This window comes from Suricata suricatta, chromosome 3, assembly GCF_006229205.1.
Source record: "Suricata suricatta isolate VVHF042 chromosome 3, meerkat_22Aug2017_6uvM2_HiC, whole genome shotgun sequence".
Lineage (NCBI taxonomy): Eukaryota > Metazoa > Chordata > Mammalia > Carnivora > Herpestidae > Suricata > Suricata suricatta.
In genome coordinates, this window is record NC_043702.1 from 44,285,793 (window position 1) to 44,312,487 (window position 26,695).

The following is a 26,695-nucleotide window of genomic DNA, read 5'->3' on the forward strand; positions in this document are numbered from 1 at the left end:
ATACACACACACACATATATGTGTGTGTGTGTATATATATATATATACACATATATATATATATATATATATGGAGTGAAGGTTTAGCGTGTTGTATTTTATCACAACTTTAATGACTTCAAAATATTTCATGGACAGGTTTAGTGTTATCTACTTATCCCTGCAAAATATATGCCAGAAAAATATCATGAGTTTATTCATGCTATTAAATCATGGTTCTCAGGAGGGTGACTTTATACTTTCAGGGGATATTTGGCAACAACTGGGATGGGGTTACCTCCCCAGGGGGCATTTGTATGAACCAAAGACGCTTCTCCCCCAAGCGCCCACAACCAGAGGACATTGAGCAACATCTGAAGATATGTTTAGTTATCACAATTGGAGGCATAGAGCTTGCATCTCGTAGGTAGAGGCCAGAGATGCTGCTAACCATCCTACAATGCACAGAATAGCCCCTTCCTCCTTCTGGACAACAAAGAATGATCTGGCCTTACATGTCAAAACTGTGAAGGGTGAGAAATTCTGTACTAAACACATCACCATGAAACACATTCTAAATGTTAGGGTCAAAGAAAGAAGATAGGAAAAGCACAGAAGGTCAAAGAAGAGGGAAGTTAAGATATAAAAGAAAGATCAGAATCCATTAAAGAAAAATATAAAGTATTTTTTTAAACAAGCATTTGCTGGATGGGTAATATGAGAAATGCATTCATGGAGCTAAACTTGTAAAGGTCACAAACATACAAAAAGAATGTGAACAAATTTGACAAGTATTTATAAAAGAAAAAGGATTCCTTTTTTTTAAGCTACATTTCTGGCTTATTGATGAATGAACTGACTTTCATACAATTGTTTTAATTTCTAGTAGACATGTTTCCCATTTCTCATAGATACATGCCAAGAAAATGCTAGAGTAACTGGGGGAGACGCATATTAAGCAGCAGTGCTACTTGGATAGACCGTCCAAATTATAGTGACCTTGAACTGTACAAATCAAATCTCTTTAATTCCAAATTACTACTCTCTTCCAACACAACTTAAAGGAATATATATTACAATCTTATTTTTTAATTTTTTATCATCAAGGTGTATACATTTGTTAATAGAATTTATGTTGTAATGATTCATACTAACCTATTAACAATTATTATCTTGGTGGGGAATGGATATAAGGGGACAAGAAGGTAAACAGTCATATTTTGCTCTCTAAAACTTAGAGGAGTATCTGAATCTTTCATAATGGGAATGTATTCATGTATAATAACATTTTGTAAATAATGAATTTACCCAAAAGCAAAATGCAAAAAATTTTTCTATAGTCTGGAAATATTTAATACGATGCCTTGCTTTATAGGAGATGCAAATTGTTTAAAAGTTGCAGTAACAGCTTTAATCATACTTCTAAAAAGGAATCTGCTAAAGAAATCCTAGAGTTTATTTCATAAGCTTAAAAAATGTTTAGAAAACAAATATCACTTATAAACAAAGAGATGTATTGAGTTAAATTTCCACATATGGAGTTTACCAAATGAAAAGAACAACTGAATGCCATCAATACACCATTTTTACTACTGGGAATTTTATTGATATTTTTATATTGATACTTCTCTGAAAATTAAACAACTAATACCATTAGAGTCTTTTGGGGAAGTTAGAAATTCTTCTAATAGTTATAAAAGGAATGTTTACCACCTCTGAAATGGATTCCATAAATGTCTTACAAATTTTATGAGGGCTATTTTGATTCATTAAAATAGTATATATAGCAGTAATCAATGAACAGTTAAACACTTTAAATTTTGTCTATCCTGCTTTATTTAATTTTGAGCAGGAGTAACTGCAATTTATTTTATGATTGATTTTTCTCATTATTTAACATATCATTAGAGGGACAAAATATGAATTAAGAGGAAATCAGTTACTTCACCCCCTAAAATTTGGCACATATGCTAACCTTTTCTCATTCATCAATTAGGGTAATTTACTATAAACAGGAAAGTGACATTTTGGCCAGTGCTGAAGATTAGCTTGCCAGGTGTAAAAATGAACAATGAACAACTGGAAATAAAAACACTATGTTAATAAAATCAATCTCCTTATGGAACTATAATTTCATCTACAGATAAATCTCTCTTGCTCCATATAACATCATCCTCCATGTGCTATCATACCACAATACAAAACCAATTAACCCTTTTGCCAAGTTTATGGCATATTTTAAAATATATTATAAATATGTCTTTATAAAAACATACTACAGGCTTTAGTCATTTGCTTATATGACTAGGTATATTATAAATTATAATAATGAATTATAAATACAATTAGCATCCTCAGCTTTTCAAGGGGAGTTATCCATCAATATGGCACCAACCAATAAATCACAAACATATTCTTGGGTCTCTGGGTGGCTCAGTCAGTTGAGCATCTGACTCTTGATTTCAGCTCAGGTCGGTCATAATACCACTGGTTTGTGAGATCAAGCCCCACATTGGGATCTGCACTGACAGTATGGACCCTGCTTGGGATTCTCTCTCTCCTCTCTCTCCATTCATCCTCTACTCAGGCACATGGTCTCTCTCTCTCTCTCTCTCAAAATAAATAAACATTTAAAAAGAAAAGAAAAGAAAAGAAAATGTTTTGGACACCTGTTTGGCTCACTCAGTTAAGCATTCAACTATTGATTTTGGCTCAGGTCATGATCTCATGGTGAATGAGTTTGAGCCTCCCAGAGTGCTATACACTGACATCAGGGAGCCTAATGGAGATTCTGTCTCCCTCTCTCTGCCCCTCCCCAACTTGTGCATGCTCTCTCTCTCTCTCTCTCTCTCTCTCTCTCTCTCTCTCTCAATAAATATTTAAAAAAAACAAACTGAACTGTTTAATAATGTAACTATATTCAACATACAGATGTAGGTTTATGTTTGTCATGAAATGCCTTTCTAGTGATACTAATATAACTGTCTAGTATTAATATAGGAAAATTCATTTTGTTAAAATTTATTGCATCTATTGATATTTACTTCTAGGTACCCCTACTTCAAATTCAAGGTGGTGTGAAACCAGAAAAGCCCAAACTGAAGTCATAAATAACAGTAACTAACTCCACAATACAATTGTGGTTATATTTAAGGAACTTATGGAGGGGCACCTGGATGGCACAGTTGGTAAAGCATTCAAGTCTCAATCCCGGCTCCAGTCATGATCTCAGGGTTCATGATTTTGAACCCCCATCAGGTCTGTACTGATGGTGCAGAGCCTGGTTGGGATTCTGTCTCTCCTTCCCTCTGCCCCTTCCCCCACTTGTTCTTGCACTCTCGCTCTCTCTCTCTCTCTCTCTCTCACTCTTTTTCTCTCCCTCAAAATAAATAAATAACTTTAAAAAAATGACCTTGTGGAAACAAATTGCACAGATATTCTTTGGAGAATTAGGGATAACCTAGGGAGGCCTGTAGTATCTTATCTTTTGACCAAGGATTCAAGTTCATTTTGCCAAACCTACGAAATCCTTATTCTGTTTCTGGGATGGAGTGTCTGAGCTGTAACCCCAAAATGAACTTGAAACCCTGGTCAGCTAACCTGGCCAATTCTAGAAATGCCTGCCTTATATTATGTGCAATTTGGTGTTGAACAACACAAAATTGTTCTTTTAAATATTTGGAAAGTCAATCCTTCCTTTGCCCATCCCCTGTATAATTATTCTAGTTTGGATCTCTATTATCTACCTGCTGGGAGGGAAAGACTTACCTTTGGAATGGAAACTTTGGGCTCATATTTAGGCTCTTCTTAGTCTCTTTCATTGGTTTTTCATTTCCTAATTCCCCTTAAGTATCAGTGCTCTCAAAGGTCTGATCTAATGGCACTAACAATCACCCATGCTTACAATGTTCAAATATATTTCTATATCCTGGGATTTGTCCTTATTTCCAAAGAGCATATCCAACTTACTATAGTGTATTTCCCCTATGGTAGTCCCCAAATAATTCAAACTCAAAAATTCAAAGTGGAATTCTTAGTCTATTCCTCCAATCACATTATTTGTCCCATATGTCCTCATCTTGCTGAAAAGTAGCACCATCTAGTCAATCTGTTGAAGTCTGCACATGATCCTCATTATTCCTCCTTCCTGAAATGTTCACATCCAATCAGCCAACATTCTATAAATGAAACATCACTCCAATTCAGTCTTCTCTAACCTCACTGATATCTCCTACATTTGGGTCCTCATCATCTCTCAACTAGACTATTTTAACATTTCCTAAGTTAGTTCCATATTATTATTTTCATCCTTCTTCATTCCATCTTGTCCAAAAGCAGTGACATTTCGTAAGTGTAAAGTTTGTTCCTTACCTCCTTTTAATTTTAATTTATTGTATTCTGTTTGAGAACCGTGAGGGACTCCCCACAGTCCATGGTGACAATACACTAACAGAGGCACATGTACACTCAGGGAAATATACCATCAGGCCAAGGAGTAAACAAAGTCACAAGATTAATACCCCATATTGATATTGCCTCACTGTAATTAAAATACATTAGTTTTACCATAAAACAAAGTTTACTGAGTAGAAGGTTAGATTCAAGTGAATTTGAGCCTTCAAAGAAATTCCACCTGAAACAGATAGGTTAAGCTTGTGAATCACTGCTTCTCTGAAATTAGGATACTTTGAAGGAATCGAGCCCAGTAGCTGACACATAAAAATAAAGTTAGAAAAGTGTTTTAAATGATGGTCTACATGATTAAATATCCAAATCTAGCTTTAAACCACCTAGCAAATAATTATTGGGTCTCCCTTATTTTACAAATATGAAAAAAATTCAGTGGAAGCTGATCACCCCATTGAAATTCAATTATTACCATGGTTGGACCTCAGAAATCCTCTTAGCCAATATATTCTTCTATCGTAGCCTGACCCATAGCTATTCAGCGTTTCTTCAAATAGGTTCAGCAACAAAACGTCACTATTGAATAATCCATTTGATCCTTTTTCAGAAACTTCTTTCTGACACTGGGTTGTAATCTGAAGATAACACAACTTAATTTCTTCCTAACATAGAGACTATACATGATGTTACATCTCATAAAATATGAGACTGACAAAGAAAAAAATGCCATTGGATTCAAACTTTGGAAAGGAGCAATTTCAGAAATAACAATGTAACAAGAAGAACTTTATGGATTCTCAGAATCCTTCCTGGTGATCTGTTAAGAAGGAGACTAAGGAAATGTAATGTGGCCTGCTCTCAAAACCCAAATACACAGTGTGAACTGAAAATCTTGGGGCCATGGGAGGAGGAGGCATACAAGAGAAAACCTACATAAAAATCTGCAGGTATACTTCTTAGTGATACATACAAGATTCATATTATTATCTTCATTTTGCATCCAAGAAAATAATCTCCCCAAGATCCCTAAAGTATGAAATGATGGGCCTCCAGACAAGACTACACACCACAGGAAAACACAGAGTAAAGGGAGAGGTTTACATGTATCCTGGTAAGTCTGCATTAACTCATTGGTGGTCTCCCTCCATAATATCCCACAAACTACACACTCTGCTTCATCTTTACTTGCAAAAGTTAAATACTTAAGAAATACTGGGGGGGGGGGGAGTAGAGTACATAAACAAAAGTAAAACAAAGCCCCAGTACATTTCTGCTTTATGGGTTTCTTTCTTTCTTTTCTTTTTTTCCTTATATAGTTCTTTGTTTTCAAATTTTAACCAGGGGATATTTCTTTAAAAAGTGTTACAGGAGAAAATGGTGAAAAGTTGATTTTTGTAACATTTTAATTTTAATGCCTTAAAGGGGAGAATTCATATCTAAAAGACTTTTCCTGGGATAAATATTTTCATGTGCAAAGTCACAAATGGAACGCAGCTCTTAGTCCTTCACGGCCACGGCGCATTTCAGCATCAGGCCTCCAAAAGAGACTCCACCCGAGAGATCCAGGTGACTTTATCGCCTGTCTAGACATCAAGAAGAGCCTCACAGACAGAGACTCTTCTGAGCTGCAAACTAAGTTAAGGCCAGGCACACGTGGGTTCCAACGTGTGTCCAGAAAATAATGACCTAAATAATCCAAACTGCAGGCCTCTAGTCATCACTGACACAGCTGTCAGATCAAAATGAACCAAGTCTTGAAAGTGCTAAGAAAGATAAAGCAAAGGGGCGTAGATGGGGGCTGATCAGCTTAAAATGCGCTCATCCTTTCTCTGTCATCTGTCTCCTGGAAAAAAAAAAATTATAAGTCTCCCAGAAACCACTGCCAAATGATTTATGTTTCTCTATTATTTATTTTCTGTTCAGATATCAACAATCCATAGCATTCCACACTTATCTTAATAGCAACATGATTTAAATTATGAAATGATACCTACAGGATTCTCCTCCTCAAGCTCTTCCTGTCCCCGTCCCAGTGCATCACCTAAAGTCAGTTGCTATACATCTGTATATTATGTGAAAAAACTCAAATTACAAACTAGGGTGTTGTATGTGATCCCAACTATATCTTAAAAATTAAGAGAAATGTTATTAAACTGGCTAGATCATTTTTGTTTCTTTCTACTCTTCAGCATTCTTTAACTTGTTTCAACAGCATGCACAAATATGCAGTTATTGATGTCTATATGCTAAAAACATTAACAAGAGTTTTCTCCTACGTAATTTTAGGGGTAAGGATTTCTTAATCAACCCAACTGAGCCACCCAGGTGTCCTGCATCTGTCTAGGTTTTTACCTTTTCTAAGTCACAAATGGCATACTACATTGAAGTAAACTTTAATTGTACTTAAAGGTTAGGATAAATTCATGTACATAAAATAGCATATTTGTTCATCAGAATGAAAACCACATATATTTTGCTGTTCCGTTAAGTAGAGCAGCCCAAAAATTACACATTTTTTTCATGTAATAATGCTCCTTCCCATTACTGACCACCTACAAAGTGGCAGCCACTGTGCTCCATGCAACCGTTACGTATTTAGTCCTCTCAAGAACCCTGTGTGAAATTACCATACGTACCATCTTATAGGTTAAGAAAGACAAGCTTTGTGCAAGTAATTTTTGCTGAAGAGCATCCAGACTGTTAATACTAAATCCTATCTCCAAAGAAGTCAAAACTCAGGCTTGTTCTGAAATATAGAAATTTCTATAATGTGTTACACTGATAGTACAAAACTATAATGAATATTGGTGCATGTGAGTTTAAAGTACCAAATAATACGAAGTGCTAATTTACTAGTATATGGTATATAAAAGTAGCCTTATAAAACATAATTAGAACAAAGATATCTGCTATCAATAAATTCACTGAGCAATAAGGTCCCATCCTCCTCTCAAAGTAAACTCAATATAGTTCTGGGTGCCACGAACTGAATTACATCTCTACCCCCAAGATTCATATGTTGAAGACCTAACTTCCAATGTGATATTATTTTAAGATGATCCCGTTGGGACATAACTAAGTTTAGATGTGGCCATGAAGGTGGGCCCTCCTGATGGGATTACAACCTCATATGAGCAGACACTAGAGCACAAGCACTCTCCCTGGCATGCCCTCCATCCCTTCCTGCCCCTCCCTCATCCAACATACTGGTCTCTCAGTCCTTAATTCTTCATACCCAATCTTCCTTTCTCACTCTTTCAGGCAAGCATTCCTCTGTCCTTATCACTTAGTACTTTTACAACTGACATCAAATATTCTGACCACTGTCTCCTGTAATATATAGATCTTTTTCTATTTCTTTGTACCTTCCCCTATCAGTCTGTCCCTTCCCTTTTTCATGTCCTTTCTCTCTTAATAATAGTTCAGTCCTTGGTCCATGTTTTTTAACCACCTTTTAGAACATAACTTAAAAGTTTGTTAGTACATCAACCTTCCACTGTACACTTAGAAAAAATCAATTATCCTCCATACACTTATCTAAGAAGAGTACTAGAGGAGAAAAAACATCACAAAGCTTTGACAACAACATATATATAACAACAACAATAAATCTTAAGTGGTCCTCCATACTGCTTGGAATTCTAATACGCTATACTAGTTTGCATCTTCTTATTTTCCACAATGAGAGATGTAACAAGTAAGTCCACATTCTCACAGACCTACAGCTGGAAAGAGCTGAGAAGGGACTACCCACTTCAGAGGGTATGTACTCTTTAGTTCAACACAATACCAAGCACCCAGTATGACTTAATTACACATATACTTGTTGGTCTCTCAAGACACTATTTACCCAAACTACTTTAAGTATAATGAAATCTCTCTTGGTAGAATTAATATTGTTAAAATATCCACACTACCCAAGACAAATTATAGGGTCAGGATAATTTTCCACAGAAAAGGAACAAATAATCCCACAATTTGTATGAAACCATAAAAGATCCAAACAGCCAAAGAAATGTTGAGAAGGAACAAAGCTGGAGGCATCATAATCCCTGATTTCAAACTCTGTTACAAACCTGTATTAATTAAAACAGTATGGTATTGGTATAAAAACAGGTACATAGATCATTGGAACAGAGCAGAGAGCCCAGAAATAAACCCACATATATATGGTCAATTAATTTATGACATAATTAATTTATACAATGGGGAGAACTTTAGCACAACAAAGAAAATCATCAACAAAATGAGGTCAACCTACTGAATTGGAGACAATATTTGCAAATGATTTGATAAGGAGCTAATGAAAAAAATATATTTAAAAAACTCATAAGACTCTGTAGGAAAAAACAAAACACAGAAAAAAACAATACAGTTAAAAATGGGCAGAAAAATCTGAATAGATATTTTGTTTTGTTTTGTTTTCCAAAACCTAGAGTCAGACGCTTAACTAACTGAGCCACCCAGGCGCACGATGAATAGACATTTGTTTAAAAGACAAGCAGATGGTCAACAGGTACCTGAAAAGATGCTCCATATCACTAATCATCAGGTAAACACAAGTCAAAACCACAGTGAGATACTACCTCACACCTGTCAGAATGGATGTTATCTAAAAGATAAGAAATAACAAGTGTTGGTGAAGATGTGGAAAAAATGAAACCCTTGTGCAGTTAGTGGGAATATAAATCGGTGCAGCAACTGTGGAAGGCAGTATGGAGGTTCCTCAAAAAATTAAACATAAAAATACCATATGATCCATGAATTCTACTTCTGGGTACTCATCAAAGTAAACAAAAACACTAATTTGAAAAGATAATAGGCACCCCCAAATTCATTGCACCATTATTTACAATAGCCAAGATATGGGAAAAAACCTAAATGTCCATTGATAGATAAATGTGGTGTGTGTGTATGTATGTATATATGTGTGTGTATACATATGTATAGATGTAATGTGTGTGTGTGTGTATTTTTTTTTTCCAATGGAATATTATCCAGCCATAAATAGAATAGAATCTTTCCATTTGTGATGACAAGGATGGGCTTTGAGAGCATTTTGCTAAGTGAAATACATCAGACAGAGGAGGACAAATATTGTATGACCTCTCTTATATGTGGAATCTAAAAATTCACTGTTGGGAAAATAAGTAAAGTTCTGTGCCATAAGATGGTCGACAGGACCAAAACATCTTGCTGCCCTGTTTGCCCCACACGTGAAAACCATCATGAATGTGGAAGATGATGCTATAAATTACCCTTCCCACTTGCATTCAGGGCTCAGATCTCTGGAGAATGATCTCCTTGGAGCCCACTGGTGTAAAATAAACCTCTTGCCTTCCAAGATCTCTGAGCAGAGTGCTGCTTGGTTCTTCTGCCAGGTGATCCAGACCAGGTTCCGTAACAAAACAAATAAAGGTGTGCCTGCGTGGCCTGGTCGGCTAAACTCTGACTTCTGCTTAAGTCATGATCTCATCCTTCATGGATCTGAGCTCCAAGTCAGGCTCTGTGCTTACAGCTCAGAGCCTGGAATCTGCTTCAGCTTCTGTGTCTCTCTCTCTCTGTCATGCTCTCGCTCAAAAATAACTAAATGTTCAAAAAAAATTTTTTCAAATAAACAAATAAATAAGAAAGCTTATAGGTACACAGATTGGTGATTGCCAGAGGTAGGGGAGGGGGAGGATGGGAGAAATTGGCAAACTGTTCCAGCTTTTCTTAGTTTAAATAAATCAATTGTTTAAAAAAGTATAATGAAGCCCTTCCCACCTTTTTTTTAATAATAGTTTATTGTCAAATTGGTTTCCATGTAACACCCAGTGCTTCTCCCCACAAGTGCCCCCCACCATTCCCACCTTAAAGAAACCCTTCCTGCACTGGAACGTAAGTCTCTCTTCAGTTTCTATACTATGTCTCCTATTCTGCTGAGAGGGGGACAAAATATGTGATCCCAAAATATGGTACTTTGGCATGTGGATTATTTTCAGCTGAAGGCAATGAAGACCCAGCAGATTCAAGACCAACTTTTACCTCTCCCTTGACTACCTAAAAGAATTAATATAGGGGGTCTGGCCCTAAAACAGAGCTACTACCAGAGGTAACTTTTTATCTGACAGACCCATCTGTATGGTGGAGTGAGCATTTAATTGCCAAACATCTGTTCCTTTTATGTCCTGTGAATTATCCTCCTATCCTCCTGTCCTAGCCCCAGGCCCCCATCCATTCTTTAGCTCAGGGTGGCATATAAGCCTCAACAGACTTACCTGTCCATCAGTCTCATATGTTTTATGAGGCTTGCATACTTACATAATTCAATTTGTTTTTCTCCTGTTAATTTGTCTTATGCTAATTTAATTAATAGACCAACCAAAAGAACTGAAAAGGGTAGAGTAAAAAAATTTCTTTTCCTACACCATATACAGACTCATCCCATGAAAGAATTGTCTTCAGGTGCTGTTTTAAATACTCTACTTCACAACTAACACACCACACATATAATTCCATAAAATGATTCTCACCACAGTCGCAGTGATCTTTATGTCAAGCACAATAAAGACACGACAGACACATTCAATCTGTGCATTTTTTTATTTTGAAAATTTTTACACTATTTAACACTGTTGATCATCCTCTCCTCAAATCTTTTCTTATTGTTTTGTCTTTAATCTTGGCTTTTACATCACTATCTCCTGGGTTTTTTCCTCCTCATAATTCCTCCTTAGAGTTATTAACAGACTTTGCTTTTTCTAACCTGGTTAAAATATTAGTGTTCCTTGTGCCATGTCATAAACTGTCTTCCCACTACATAAACTTTTGTTCTGATGACCATTTCTAAGCTCAAAGTTCATATCTGTAATCTGAAATATGAAACTCTGTATGAAGGAGAAGATGGTAGGGGTCCAGGACTTCAGAGGAAGGGTAATGAAGAAGAGCAGATATAGATGTTTGATAATTAGGTATATTTATCCTTCCATACAGATGGGTCATTCAGACAAAATTTATCTCTGCTAACAACCCATATTCTGGAAAAGATCCTCAATTTAGATTTTTCTATGTAGTTAAAAGAGGGGCAAAATTTCTCTTGAGCTCATACAGGGTCTCAATTGCATTCAGTTTCGAATAATCTTCATGCCAAGGTGGCCATCTTGGGATGGTGCCAACAATACAGACACACATATACCACATACACACATATATCACCACACCACACCAAACTTCTTCGCTATGTCTGTGTGTGTAAGACTACTGGACATCTGTAAGATGATTCTGACACATCAAAATGTATTCAAAACAGAAATCATTATTTCCCATCAATATTTCTACTTCTACCTATATTTACTCTACTAAAGAAAATAAAAACCCAGGGTGCTCAAACTAGAAATCCTAGGATTGAAGGGGAGGAGAATTTGTCACAATAAAATAATGCATTTAGAATAAAGATTACCTTGAGCTGGCTAGTTTCAAAAAAAAAAAAAAAAAAGATGTGGGAGAGATCTAAAAACAAAACAAAACTTCCTCTTTTGTAAGAGATATTTTACATTTATAAGGAAATTCCCCATTTATTAAAAAAAAAAGGTGTCTCCCTCTCAAAGCAAAAAGAGGATGATAAACCTCTAGAAACGCCTATCAATGGAGAAAACACTGAATTAAATCTGTGTAACAGCCATACCCTTATTTACTGTGCTTTTCATTGAAACCTCCCATAACTGGATACCTACCCTCCCAACATTTTCTTGTCAGAGATGGTATTTAAGGTGATGGCTGGGGCCATTTCAGGGAGTAACTCAGCTTTTCTGGGTGTCTCCTATGTCTACAGGAGTTATACATGTTATTAAACTTTTTTTTTTCTTGTTACTGTCTTTTTCTTACAGTGGTGTTGTGGGGGATCTGGACCAAGAACCTAGAAAGATAGAAGGAAGATTATTTTACTCTCTTCCAGAATCAACATTTACACCATCCTCTTGCCTACCTCCCACAATCATTGACAAAATGCACAGATTTCTTTCTCTTAAATAACTCTCTCATAAACTCATTTCTCATCACCATCACTTTAGGATACCATCTTCACTTGCCTAGGCTTACTGGCAGAACTTCTCTTCAAATCTAAAATGCAGCTGACACCTTGTCACCACACTGTTACAATCTGTCAGGGTTTCTAATTATTCTTCGAATGAAACACAAACTAGGGATTTGAAAGCCACACAAGATCTGATCTCTGCCTCACAGTCTTCATCTCCAGCAGTTCTAGTCTTTCCTTGCCTTCCACTCAGTTCTCGAACTCTATTTGAAGTCTTCTAGTCCTATGGTTGATCCATACATTCACTCCTCGTCTAAGACTTCCTACTTGCTTAAAACACCCTCTCCACTCTCACTGCTTCCTACAGAGATGTCTTCCCCTTAACAAGTATATGTCTGAATTCCTGTTTGTGACTCCAAGTGTTCAAGAGATACTTCTAATAATACCCAAGCTATAAAATACCCAAGATATCAAAGGTCTAACAGTTTATTTCACACAAAAAAAGACAAAAATAATAAAATCAAATATTAAAATTAGGACAACTTTGAATATGACACATGATTAAGAAATTCAAATAAATTCAAATTTATTTGAAAATAAAACTTAGGGCTGACATGTTCATTGAGGTTATCTAGCTTCTCCTCTCAGTGAAAGAGAATGTCGTCAAATATCTGAGTGAAAAGCACTTCTCATGCTCTTAGAAACTATTAATATTAATGATTTTACATCTTAGGCTTTATTTACTCAAACTTTATCATTTTGACAAAACTAGGGGAAAATGAGATTTAGAAAATGTCAGATTTTCTCAATCAATATGTTAACCCTCCAGACAAACAGAAATCAAGCAAAAGCCAAAGCAGTATGGAGATGCAATTTAGTCAATGGTTTAATTTTTATGATTTATCTAACTAACCAAGATAAAATGAACACATATCTTGTCACATAGGGGTTCCGAGTTGCCATGTGTGAAAGCAGGAATGAGCAGCTCATTGACCCACGAAGAAAGGGGGAATGGAGCATTAGCCAGGTGTATAGGCAGGTTATTTAAAGGGACTACACTGTCACTAATAAGGAGAACTACCAAGGCCGGCCTAATCCTCCAGGGTGACTGTTGCTAGTCAACTGCACACTCACTCAGCTAGTATGGTAGTTAAGACACATTATTCCCCATCCTACTATCTCCCTGGTCCAATGTTTGCCAGCTGTGAAACCTTAGACAAGTTTCTTAACCATTTTTAAATTAAAAAAAACAATATATATATATAGTGCAATGCTTAAAACAATAGTAAGCCCTCTATAAATGCTATTTGTAGAGGAGGAAAAACATCTTTTTCATCTACCTTTCTAAGCTCTTGACTGGGGCTCCTTGTAACAAAAAATAGATTTACAAGAAGAAATCATAAATTTATATTAAGTTTTGCGTGACATGGGCCTTCGTAAGAAAATAAAGACCTGAAGAAATGGTTAAACCTGACTGTTTTTATGCCAGGTTTGAAGAAGAGTTACAGTCTTGGAAAGATAGAAGAAAGATTATAAGCTAAGAATAGTAAACTGCGGGAAACTTAGCAAGATCATTCAGATTCCTCTCTGTGTCCCTTTGGTTTCAGAAATAAGGATGGTCTTTCTTCCTAGGACACAGAGGATAAAATCCTCACTCGAGGACTTTATGACCTGCTTCAGAGGAAGGTCAGAAAGTCTTTCCTTCACATGTCATTTCTCAAATTCCCTCAGTTTGACATATTCAAACTATGTCAAGGTACCATATTTTGAGGTAGCATTTCCTGAACACACGGTCATATGCTTATCATTTCTCTTATTCAAAAAAATGACTTTTGGTGTGGACTCACAGGTATAATGGGTTAAGATAAGAGGGACCGTTCCACAAAGACTATACTTAAGGGAGACAATTTAAGGGCGGGAAAAACAATTCATCTTAGGTGATTATTGTACAAGTGGGAGTTGGAATTTGAATTATCTGGATACACAAACTCTTCTTCGTTTATACCTGCTGTGAACCAAGTTATATTTTCTACCAAAATTCTCAAAGTAAATAAGGAAAGTCCATTTTTATTCATTTCCATACCAAGAATAATTTATTCACATTCAAAAAGCCACAAGAATGTGGTTCCCTTTTAAGCCAGGAAAAGGTCAGAGGGCACTCCTATTCCCTAAGCGGAAAGGGATGCCCCAGGACAATCCCTGAACAATGGCTTCTATAAGAACAATAATCCTCTGAGAACTGCAGCACTTTGTAGTATCTGGTCTTTCTGACCTAGCTTTGAATGAAGGTCGTGATCTCATACAGGAAACTTCTCAAGCATACTTACTGCATTTTTATGCAAAAAACTAATAGGCACATCTCAATCACAGTAATGTAGGTCTTCTTACTTTGGATATCTCCATCAGTAACTACTATTCGGAGGACTCTTTGTTTTCCTTTGATATTCATATTCATGGCTGTCTATGATCCTCTCCAACTCAGTGCTTTCTCCAAGCTTTTAACTTCCACACTGATAGGGTTCTAATACAATAGCCTCAGTCTTTCTTGAACTAATGACCTGCCTGCCACTTGGCTTTACTGCAAGCTTTAAACAAATGAAACATTTCCACCTCCAGTTTCACCAATTGCTCTTTTTCATCTGCAGTGTCAAAACAACCTTTAGCTTTCTGTTTCTCACACCCGCTAATCCGAGCTAACCTGTTTATTCTCTGAGACTATTAGATTATTCCTGGTTTTGTTTGTCTCCACCTCCTGTTTAAACCACTGGTTAACAATCATTTCCACTTAGGACAGCATTAAGACTCTAAATATATTTCACTCCTACTTTTGTAAATTCTCAGCTTTGAGTAATTAATTCCTCCCATCTTTAAAACAAAAAGGCAAAGACTCAGATATAGCTCCATACTTTGATATAACACATTACAAAACCAATATGCATACTGTTAAATCATCAAAAAACTAACTCAAGAACATGGTTGCAGAAAATAATTAAATTACTAATGGTGTCAGTGAACTAGAGTTTTATAAAACTAGTTTCTACTTAAAAGTTTATTATAGGTCTGCATTTTTTATACCTCTGTGAATGGATCTGTACATCACAATTTTCTTTAATTTTACTCCTATCAGTTTTATTTTTTATATTTAAATAGTTATTTTAGTTTTACCAGGACTCAAAGCTTTAAATTATTCAGATGAGGCATTGAGATTCCTTCAATGTTTCTTCATGTACATTTAATGTTTCTAATACATTAAAACCACCAATCAATAAAGTAGTATAATGTTATAAAATGACTAGATTATGAGTTTAAATTTGAAATTCATTTTGTTGAATAATGTGTTTGAGATATAAGTAGAATTTACTCATCTCAGAATAAATTTACTTAAGATCATCAATCTCTTTACTGTATTAAAAACACAATAACATTCTGTGATTTAAATAATAAAACATTTTTATATAGTAATATAGCACTAATCATCCAAGGTTTACAAAACCAAAGTAGTCTATGTTTTCTTTAATAACCTAAATTATTATTTTAAAATGCTTATTTCACATTAAGATACCACTTAATAATTGTCCTAATTAAGATACTTTCTCTTTTAGGTAATAGAAAATTCTAGTTCAAATTCATTTCAGAAATTAAAGAACTTCATATGTCATACAATAGTAAACCCAAAAATATGATAGGTTGATTTATGGAACCAACAATGCCATGGAGCACTTATGTTCTTTACATTTTTTTTCTGCTATCATTAATGCATTTATGCATTTATCCTTTATGCTTTGCCCTCAAACTGGATCCCCTAGTGGACAAAAGACGACCTACTGTAGCAATCTGAACCATCTATTTCAGAAAGGAGCAATATCATGAGCTGGCATATGCCTTCTCGTCCAGCATTCCCCTTGCTACACATAAAGTTTTTCCACCCCACTTCCCTCCAGTCCTACTATTTCATGTAACTGACTATGACTAGGACAAAGATAAAAGGCCCCCTCAGTAAGAATCACTAGTAAGGCAAACAGAACACCATCATTATTGGCTTAGGCCAATTAAAATTTCACTTTTTTAGGAATGAATTGCCTACCCCTGAGTCATGAGGGTAGAGTGGACATCTGAATTAACATCAGAGTTCTATGAGAAAAGTGGAATAAAGAAATCAGTTGCGTGGCCAACCAATAGCGTCTGTTACATCAACAAGGAAGGTTATATGACTTTGAGAAGTAAAAATATACTTCTTATGCATTGATACATAAGAAATAGAAGGGAATATTAACTCAGGTAAAGGTTCACACAGGGCTTAAACTAGTCAATGTCATTCTAAGGGAATCTGAAGATCCAATAAAGGAGAGAGATGTGAAGAAGTATCAATGATACTGATGCTTACCATCAAAGACACAAAGTGGAGCCAAAAACAAGAAAAAGACTGAAAGATCGTCCTCTCTCATTGGTATCTTGAAGCTACTGTCAGTTTATAAGTACAAAACAATTACACTGCACCCATCACTTGGAATTTTAAGGTGGTTCAGACCTACTAAAATTGGACTGATTTATGAATGTAAAGCTCTTTATGGTAATTAACTCTAATAAGTTAAAGAGACTACTTTGTCATATATTTAAAAAAATTAAACTTAATCATCAATTTCAAATAAACCAAATATCAAAATAAGAAACTAATTTCATAAATGGAGGTATCACACAGAATTGTCAAGCCAAGCAAAAAGAAGAAAGGGAATATAGTGCAATAAATTACATCATACATGCTTTAATTATAGGTCCTGTTCATGACACAGGAGTTTTCTATACTTGTATGTAATCTACATTCTTATTTTCCAAAATTACTGGCACACATTTACATTTTTCACATGAATAATATGCACCATATAACCAAATACATCATGTTAAATAACTTCAGTGATATATAGAAAAATATCACCTCCATATGTACATAAATTATTACTTCCTTCCTTAGTATTCAAGGAACTGCTAATACTAGCATAGTTAGTTGTTACCAAGTAGAGACAAAGATCTATTTCACATTTCAATTCTCTCTTGTAAAACATATCTATTCTCTCTTAGAACTCAAAGTGTAGTGGAGGAGACAAAACGTATATATGAAAAATAAACCACCACCACAGGGCAAAATTCCCAGCTAAATCATAACCATTCCAAATATAGTTAATGCTGTAATGTGAAAAAGAGAAATCTGTTTTTTAAATTTACATGTTCTGAAATGAAATTTAAATCCTTCTTTGTTGAACTGTCACTAAGCAAAATAACCAAAAACTGTACATATGCTTCTTCAATATAGCAAACAATCTAGAAAATAAGCATTATTTATTAGAAATTTACTTTCAAAAATATTTAGGATATCTCTCTTTAACTACCACAAAACTGAGTTAAATACCTGTAATTTCTTTTAAACTCATTAAATGACCGCACAACCAACTGGCGCCTATGAAAAAAAATCAGTACAGATTTCCAAGGGTTCTTAACTTTTTTGTGCCATTAATCCATTCGGCAGTCTAATGAAGTCTATGAACCCCTCTCAAAAAGTACTTCTAAATACATAAAACAATATATAAATTATGTAAAAGAAACAGACTTAAAATACAGTTATTAAAATATAATTTAAGACAGAGCTACAGGTCTATAGATATACTCATATATGAAAAAATAATCCTTAGAAACAGATATAATCTGGAGAAATGGGGAAAAACATTTAAAAAAAGATAGCAGTTTCTTAAGATAATTCATCCAGTTAAAATTCTTAAACTCCCATATGTAATTACTAACAAGCAAGGACATCAACATGAAGACAGAAAGGAAAAACGTCCCTACAGCTCCAACATCCACAGGCTGCTCTGTTAAACCACTGACATGGTTCCCTATCTCCTGCCTTTGCCACCTCATCCGTCTTGAATGGCTGTCCCCGGCTTCCGGGCCTTCCAACTCCTCTTCATCCTGGGCCCAATCGTCTCCACAGTTTCCAGGCACTACTGCCTCGAATATTGGTAAAGAACACCATCCCTACTCCTTCTAAGTCCTCTCCACTGTAGCACATCATTTATGAAAAAACAGGTTCTATGTAAGTCTACTCACTTTAATTTGAGATATATCACTATCACTTACTACTTAAAATGACAGAACTACAAAAAGTTTTAAAAAGTGATGTCCAATAAAGATCTATTAAGTCCCTCTGGTTCAGATCAGAATCCATTTATTTGTCAACTCATAATTTAAACAGTTACATTTTTCAGAATGAGAATGGGTAAAAAGATTGCAAATTTTTATGAACACTTAAAAGAAAATCGGTATCTCATTAATAAGGAAGTCCCAAAGAAACATTTCCTATATCAAGGCACAAAACACTGTTCTTTAAAGCCTCCTCTGCACTACTCTAGAAAATTTCCTTTTTCCAAATTGATCATAAATTTCCTAGTCAACTTAATTTACTCACCGAAATCTATGATAATTCAGATGTTATAAATTTAGTAGTGGTTCTTCCTTTAAAAAGGATTGAAGACAATACTGGCAATACAGTAGTTCTTACTACTTTGGTGTTAAGAATTTTAAAGGCCTTCCTACTACACATCAGTCACAATGACACATTAAAACAGTGCAATTCACAAAATTTCAAAACAATAGCAACTCTTATAAAGAAATGTTACTTGGGAGATCTGAAATATCAATAGACTTTTACCATTTGAGATGTTGTTAGATAATTTCACATACAATTCATTTACTAAATTGTGACTCCTTAACAATTCTCTCAAACTATGTGTTGTTAGACTTCACTGCAAAAGCAGCATCTTCTGAGTAATTATAATCAATTACTAAATGCAGCATAGAGATAAATCACTTTGAAATTAATTCAGTTATATAATTTCTCTGTACAACAAGCCACATTTTGTATTTATTGCTACCAGCAATGTTCAGCATTTATGTAGGAGGACACGTTTATGATTATAATAGTGCACATCCTCAAGTAGGTATTAGGAAAGTTTCACCATCAACCAAAACTCTGTATTTACTAGGGAGTTCCTCAAAAGCAAACAAAAAATTAAATAGATTACAGAGAATAACATGCATGTTGACCTTTAAAAACACATCTTCTTAAAATATTACTTCATTTATAAACCAGGTGAGAAAGAAAACTTAGTTACCTTTTCACAAAGTATTATATAACTATTTAACAAGGTTACACAGCCAGATCCTTAATGAGTTAGTAGGTTATTTATCCTCTATAGTTTTTTTCAACCAAACTTCTCAAAACAAGGTGGTTTTGGTCATTTAAATAACTATCATCATTTCTATAAGGCAGTGGGCTAAAAACTGCCCTCAACCATTTAATCTTCTCTTTGTTGGTAGCTCTGGCAAAGTTTATTAAGTTCTCTGAAATTCTTAGAGGACTTGTGGCTGAAGTTTCAGGAAACAAGTCATCTGTAACATCTGATAATCCTAAGAAAAAGCTATACAATACCAGGAAAACACTACATACACATACAATTCTCACTTCACCACACCTTACAAACTTACCAGTAGTAGCTACCTTCTAAGCAGTGAATTTATCTTCTTCCAGTAGTTAACTGCACATTTGCCTGTACTCTGCTTAAGAAAAGTAGAAAAGGCCTCCATGATTATATTACTAGTAGCGCCATTAACCAAGACTGTGGGTAGCAGATCTTTCCCACTATTTTTCTCTACCTTTACAGGTATAAATAAAAGCCTGAAAACTCCTTTGGAATTCGGAAAAACTAAAGTCAAGAATCTCTAGCAATGGTTATCTAAAAATATTTTAAATCAATGGTTAAAATTGGTTTAGAAACATCAATTAATTGAAGTTATCTTTCCCTATAAAAATATTCCTAGCACAAATAAGCACCAAAAAAAGTCAAACTTACAGGTACCTATAAATACATTTATAGAGATATATCTAATATATACACAGAGAAAGAGAGAGGCATTAGTCACCTAAGCCCTGGAAATTCCTAGTATATTATCTGAAGCTCCTCTTCAGAAGGTATATGATGAAAACAATATGTAGATATATTTATACAATGTGAATAGCAAAAAACAAACATGAAATAAAAGCAGTTATTACTATCTAAATATGCTCTCTTAGATGTATCCTAGAAAATATACAGTTATTCAAAACTTTTTAAAAAGTTTTGAATAACTATATATTTGAAATCACAATTGTTACATAAATCAAACCATTTATTCATATAATGTGATCCACCTTTGCAACACTACCCTTAACTACACAAGATTGTAAGATGAAACTAATTCCAAATTTATAACGATGTCAGTTCAACGAAAGCAGAAAATTGGCGTTTATTCCCTTGCACAATATTTGTGTCAATTAACTGTCTTCTGGTGAAAAATAATCATGCACTATAACTAGCATTAGAGTGGCTGAAAATATTTTCTAAGTATAAAACAAACACAAAAGTAGCAAATAACAGCCTAAAAATAGTATAAGCACAGTCTTCTAAGACTAATTCTGGAGCAATGACTTTTAGCCATCATCTTTAAGATAAAGGCCTGATTTTCATTTCATATCTCCATTGTTTGAAAGCAAAGAGATTTTTCTGCTCAAAATGTATACCATTTTTCTTCTTCCCATTTGAATATATTTAAGCTCGAAGGAGAGCAAACTTAAGTGTCCTGATGTCTAAATGTGTTAAGGCAAGCACTGCTAGATTCACTGGTGGCTGATATGTTTATGTACCAGAGGTCAGGCAACCATGCAGTTGACTCCTGCAGTAACTACTTTTGAATTTATTATTATTTTCAAATAAAATGACTTTTTTTGTCAGTTAGAGGTTTTAGAAAACAAATTGCAATTTTATAGACTGAATCACAAACAAAATTCTCCAAGTGAAATTTAAATAAAAATGATCTAGTATTCAGCAATGGAAATTAAAGATTTTCAAGATTTTTAATTTAAAACCAAAAGCAAGGGGCACCTGAGTGGCTCAGTTTCCCATTCTTAGTTTCAGCTCAGGTTATGATCTCATGGTTCCTGACTTTGAGTCCCACATCAGGTTCTGCATGGACAGCCAGAGCCTGTTGGGACTCTCCCTCCCTTTCTCTCTCCCTCCCCCACTTGCTCTCTGTCTCTCTCTCTCAAAATAAATAAAAACAAACTTTACTGGACTGAGCCACCCAGGTGCCCCCAAAAACAAACTTTAAAAAAAGTATTAAAGTCAAAAGTAAAACTGGATATTTTATATTAAATTTACCCTAATATATCCTCGAACATTCACCTGATCTTTGATTATCGAAAAAGTGCTTATTTTGTTAAGATAACCATAAATTCAACTATTATCACCCATATACTCTTACTTTTTATACATTAATTATTAATAAAATAAAGCCTAAAAATAAGCTATTATTAAGTATTTTACCAAAGATTTTATTATTTAAACAATTTATCCATACTTATTGTTTTCTTTCTCTAAGACAGTGACCTGTTCACCTGAAAATAAGCATCCATGCATATGATACGCTATTAAAAATAGCGGGGTTTGGGGGATTTTTTTTGCTAATTCACATGTCTAAAAATGAAAGATTTCACAATTATCATGTGCAGAACAAGTTCATGTTATTAATAGCAATATAGACAATAGATTATATGTTGATGAAGTTCTGGTAAAAAGAAAAATAACAGGAATAAAATCATAGTGCTAAGAATTTCAGTGCTGGCATTTGAATCCAAGCCTGCTGTTTCCTTGGACATAAAAAGTATGCAATAAGTATTGGCTGAATCAATTAAAAAGCCTCCTAAATCTACCCTCTAAACTCAAAAGGAAACTGTTGTGGCCTTTGGGAAAAGAAAGTTTATTTGTACACCATAAATGTAATTTTAGTCCCTCAAGTGTTATTTCCGAGAAGGGAGCCAAATTCTGCAAATATATTTGGTAACTTCTCATGAAAGCAAAATTGAGCTGGGCTTAAAAAACAACTGGTTCTGAGTATAAATATAAACCAAAAGAAAAATAAATTAATTTGCTGATTGTATTTTTCTGAGAGAATGACTCAGCTTTAATCATAACACTATCTCACCCAATATTCTCAAAGATTAAAATTTGATTAAACTAAAACTACAATTAAAATGCAAAAGTAGTAATTTTATAAATTAAATACAGATATAGCACTATAACATGTGTATACTAGATTAAATGTGATTCTTTTACTCCTATAATCTCAAGTGAATCAACTAAGTCAGAAACTCTATGACCTTTTATATTTTTAAAAACCTATTAATATAATTTCATCTCTTTAATGCTCACAGTAAACTCGTTATTATGTAAAGAAAAGTTTCTTTACTTTGCAAGTGGAAAAACTGAAATCATAGGGAAAACACTTTGCCAAGTGTGATTCATAAAGTCAATCTCAAAGGGCAGGCAGATATTCACAATCTCAAACTCACCAATCCCATGGAAATATAATACATATTAGCATTTTGAACCATTTAACCCCCAAACTCACAACAATAAAGCAAGTTCCCTGAGAAGGAAGGAAGGAAGGAAAGAAGGAAAGGAAAGAAAGGAAGGGAAGGGAAGTTAAGGAAAGGAAGAAAGGAAGGAGGGAGGGGAGGGAAGGAAAAAAGAAAAGAGGGAGGGAGAAATGAAGGGGAAACAAGTTTTACACATAAAAGAAGGGTCTGAATTGTAGACAAGGCTCTGAGTTCCTAGCTAATCTGGAACTTGGAAGCAGCAGGGCCTTAAGAACTGAGCAAATGCTGTATGAAATAGTGAGATCACCCCAACTTCTACTCCTTCTGGGAGAAAGGGCAAGATCTATTTATGGGGGTTACTGTTGACAAACACAAGGAAGACATACTAAACATGTTTTCCACTTTAACTCCACCACCCAAATCTGTGCCATTTGAGAGTATGTAATTAAATTATTCAATTAGATGGAAAACCATCTGCTCAAAGTCCATGTCTTTGGTTCTTATTAGCCATGAAAACAAAGAAAGTCAAGGTCAAGGGACTGAAGTTGCAGCAAGCCTAGTCCAAGTTGAGGAGACAAATGGCAACAAAATGTGAACTGTAACAAAATAAAATCAGCACAGGCAGCAGCATCAGGCCCCCAGCAATTCCACTGCAGCACTGATAAGGGTCAGACTTCCCTCCCGGAGCACTTCTACCCCTCTCTTCTGTCACAAGCGACTGCACTCTGTGCTTAGTTTATTTTTTTGCCAGAAAGACTGATCTTAGTCACCTAAAAAATCTCATTGCAAAAGAAACCCCTTGTTTAAAACCAAGTACCCACCAGCTCCTTTCCAATTATCCCCTGCAAGTTCCCCAGTCTCTTTCATGCCTGGCTACTGAGCCCAGTCTGGTTTGGCTGCCGGCCAGGTTCCTCTCTTCTTTCCTTGTCAGTCGTAAAAACTTGGAAAACACTCCTGGACAGCTCAAGGAGACCTTTTAATTATGCAATGGGGCAGTACCTTAGCCGGTCTGCTGTTTCCAGCAAGGCTTGAAGTCGCCAGCGACTGCACTCTCCCAATTGGTGGGTTTTCTAGCAAGGCTACTTGTTTATGTGTGGGGAGGAGGGAAAGACTGGCAGAGAAAGGGGGCGATTTGCACATCTGAAAATATTCCAACTCCTCTCAGACTTTCCTACCTCCTCACACTCGCTCTCATTACTGCCCTCCCTTAGCACTTGACTATCCATTTGGTATCCCAGACACACAAAAATCATTACTGTGGTCTCCGACTAGTCCTCGAAATTAACAAGAGAAACTGTAACTAGAACACTCCCCAGAAACTTACTCTTGTGATGATGCAACATTTTTTTAAAAACGCAAGTCCAAAATGAACTTAATTAAATACTTCCTAATCGATTGCATTATACATCGACAAACTTGGAGACTGATAATAGAACATGTCAATGTCTGATTGCGCATGAAAGGAAGGCGAGCTCACCTGAGAAAAACTGCTATGACCCAGGAAGGGGTACCCAGACTGACGTCCTGCACCTAGTAGGGGTTTGCCCAACGTCCTAAGTGCACTCGCCAAGTCCAATGCCAGCTACGCTTCCCTTACTCTACCCTGGCACGGCTAGTTCCAGCTGCGGCGTCCGGCTTCCGGTTCAAGTCCCATTCAACATCGTAAACACATTCCAAGAAAACCAGCCTGCCCAGAGTTCCCTCCCGCACACGGGGAAGTCGGCGCGATGCCCTAGGAGCCGCAGGGAAGACCCGATCGCGCCGGGCACCGATCCGCGTCGTGAGCCAGCCCACGGGGAGACGGCCCCGGCGAGCGATCTGAGCCCAGGGTCCCCGCCCCGGCCGCGCCGCGCTCCGCGCTGAAAGTAGCGCACGCCACCAGCAACGACTTGACCCACTCAGCCAAAGGTTGGCCGTGCGGGCGCCGCCCCTGAGTTTGAGCCCTCCCAGTTCTGGCTTTAAAGAATCCAGAGCCCGGCCTAGGAGCTTCGCGCCTCCCCGCCCCCATGCTCACACTCTCTCCCGGAGCCAACAAAAGGGACTTAACGCTGCCAGAAGTTTCGCTCCTGGGTCGCCTGCCCGTGCCCCGGCGATGACTTGCCCGCTCAGTCCCGTCGGGTCCGCGCACCCTCGGCCGCGCGAGCCACCGGCGCCCCGCCGCCCCCCGCCCACCCGGCCCAAAGTTACCACAAAGGGCTAGAGGAGGATCCAGGAGCCGCGAGCCCGCCGCGTCCCCGACCTGGTCGGGTTCCCCGTCATCCCTCAGGCACTGCAATGGCAGTCGTCAACAGGTCCTCGCCTCCTTTCAGGCTGGGAGACTCCCTGCGCCTTTCACTGCCCTAATTTTTGCAACCTGCCCACTGGCGGCGGCGGCGACGCGCAGCCCCGCGCCCTCCTCCCCAGGCACCCGCGGCCGCGCCGACCCCCGCCCGCCTCCCCGCGGGGTGTCAGCGTGGACGAGACCGCACGCTACCTGACGGGAGGCTGGGCTCGCGGCGGGGAGACCCCGGACAAACCGCTGCCTCTCCAGACCTTACGGACTGGTGCGGGCGGGTCGGGCTTCGGGCAGGGGCGTGGAGAGCCGCCGCGTCCACGCAGCCGCGCGGTCTCCGCTCCGACACGGCCGGGGCGCCGTTTCCGCACCCGAGAGGGAAACTTTGTCGACGTCAAGTCAGTGCCGGCCTCGGGACCCTCCGGCCTCGGCGCCCTCCTCCTTGGCGCGCTCTGCCCACTCCCTCCTCTTCCTAACCCGCTGAAGCTAAAACTGGCGGCGGCTGGGGCTCGAGGCTCGGGACTCCGGGTCGCTCCCGGCTGGGAGCGCGGGGCTCCCCCTCTCGGCCAGAAGGAAACTCTCAGACTCCGGCGGCGCGCTTCTGGCGGTCTCCTAGGACACTTGTACCCGGGACGCCTGCGTCCGAGCTCCCGGACCTGCCCCGCTCTCCGACGCTCCTTTCCTCTGGGCCCACTGGGCGGCCTGGCGTCTGCAGGCGGGACCGGAGGCAGCGAGAGGGAAATGTGAGGGAAGCCCGACCGCGGTGGGAGAGACCTCACCTTCCCCTCTGCTGAGCCGGGACAGAACAAAAACACCGGTCCCCCAGCGCTCTCCTCCTGCCCCTCCCCCGCCTCCCGCCAAGTTTCCTTTTGAACGTCCTCCCTAAAGCACTAGATCGGGACTGTTTGCCTTCCCTAATCTCACTGTGTTCCCTAACACGATTTTGTAACACCTCTTCGGCTTCATAATAAAGTGTCAGAAAAGCACACACACGAATACGTACAGAACATGCTTTCTTTACAACACTTATCAACAAATCATTGGCACAGTTGTTGTTGCTGTCCTGATGGTACCTGCACAGTCGTTTTTCATTTTTCCTAATTTTTTTTAACTCAGCCTGAATCTCTCCTCTTTATTTTAGCCTTCTAAGAGAAAAAGAAAACTGCATTAACCACCAGATTATCCTCATTTGCTCCGTTTGTATGTTCACCTCAGAATTCAGAAGTAATGTATGGGGTTTGAGGGCAAACACAAAAAAAACCGTTCTTACTGACCCTGGTAAACCTCTGCGGCAGGAAGGACAAGGAGGAGTATACTCATATAAGCAATGCTTAAAGGATGTGAGGGCCTTCACATTTTCTGAGACGCTGCTTAGAATTTAGTTTACTAGATTTTTATTTGGATGTGAAAATAGATGGATAAAGGGGGAAAATCACCTTGTAAGGTGTTACGGTGGAATGTAATGTGTTACAGTGGAATCCAGGGCTTATGATCAGACAAGCCAGATTCCTTCCCAGACTCCATACTTACTCATTCTGTGCCCTAGGACACTCAACACAAT

At 37.4% G+C, this 26,695-nt stretch overlaps 1 protein-coding gene across 8 annotated transcripts in view; it reads right to left on the minus strand.

Annotated features, from left to right (window-relative positions):
• GULP1 (GULP PTB domain containing engulfment adaptor 1) overlaps positions 1-25,679 on the minus strand; it is a 264,099-nt gene extending 238,420 nt beyond the window's left edge. For 5 of the 8 annotated variants that reach the window (XM_029934269.1, XM_029934276.1, XM_029934274.1 and 2 more), the window contains exon 1: positions 25,336-25,679. The gene's annotated coding sequence lies outside the window, so the exon portion shown is untranslated. Of the gene's footprint in view, positions 1-24,339; positions 24,642-25,049; positions 25,121-25,335 lie in introns of those variants that run through there. The other 3 variants (XM_029934272.1, XM_029934271.1, XM_029934268.1) reach the window with 2 other exon arrangements.
• Between the last annotated feature and the right edge of the window lie 1,016 nt (positions 25,680-26,695).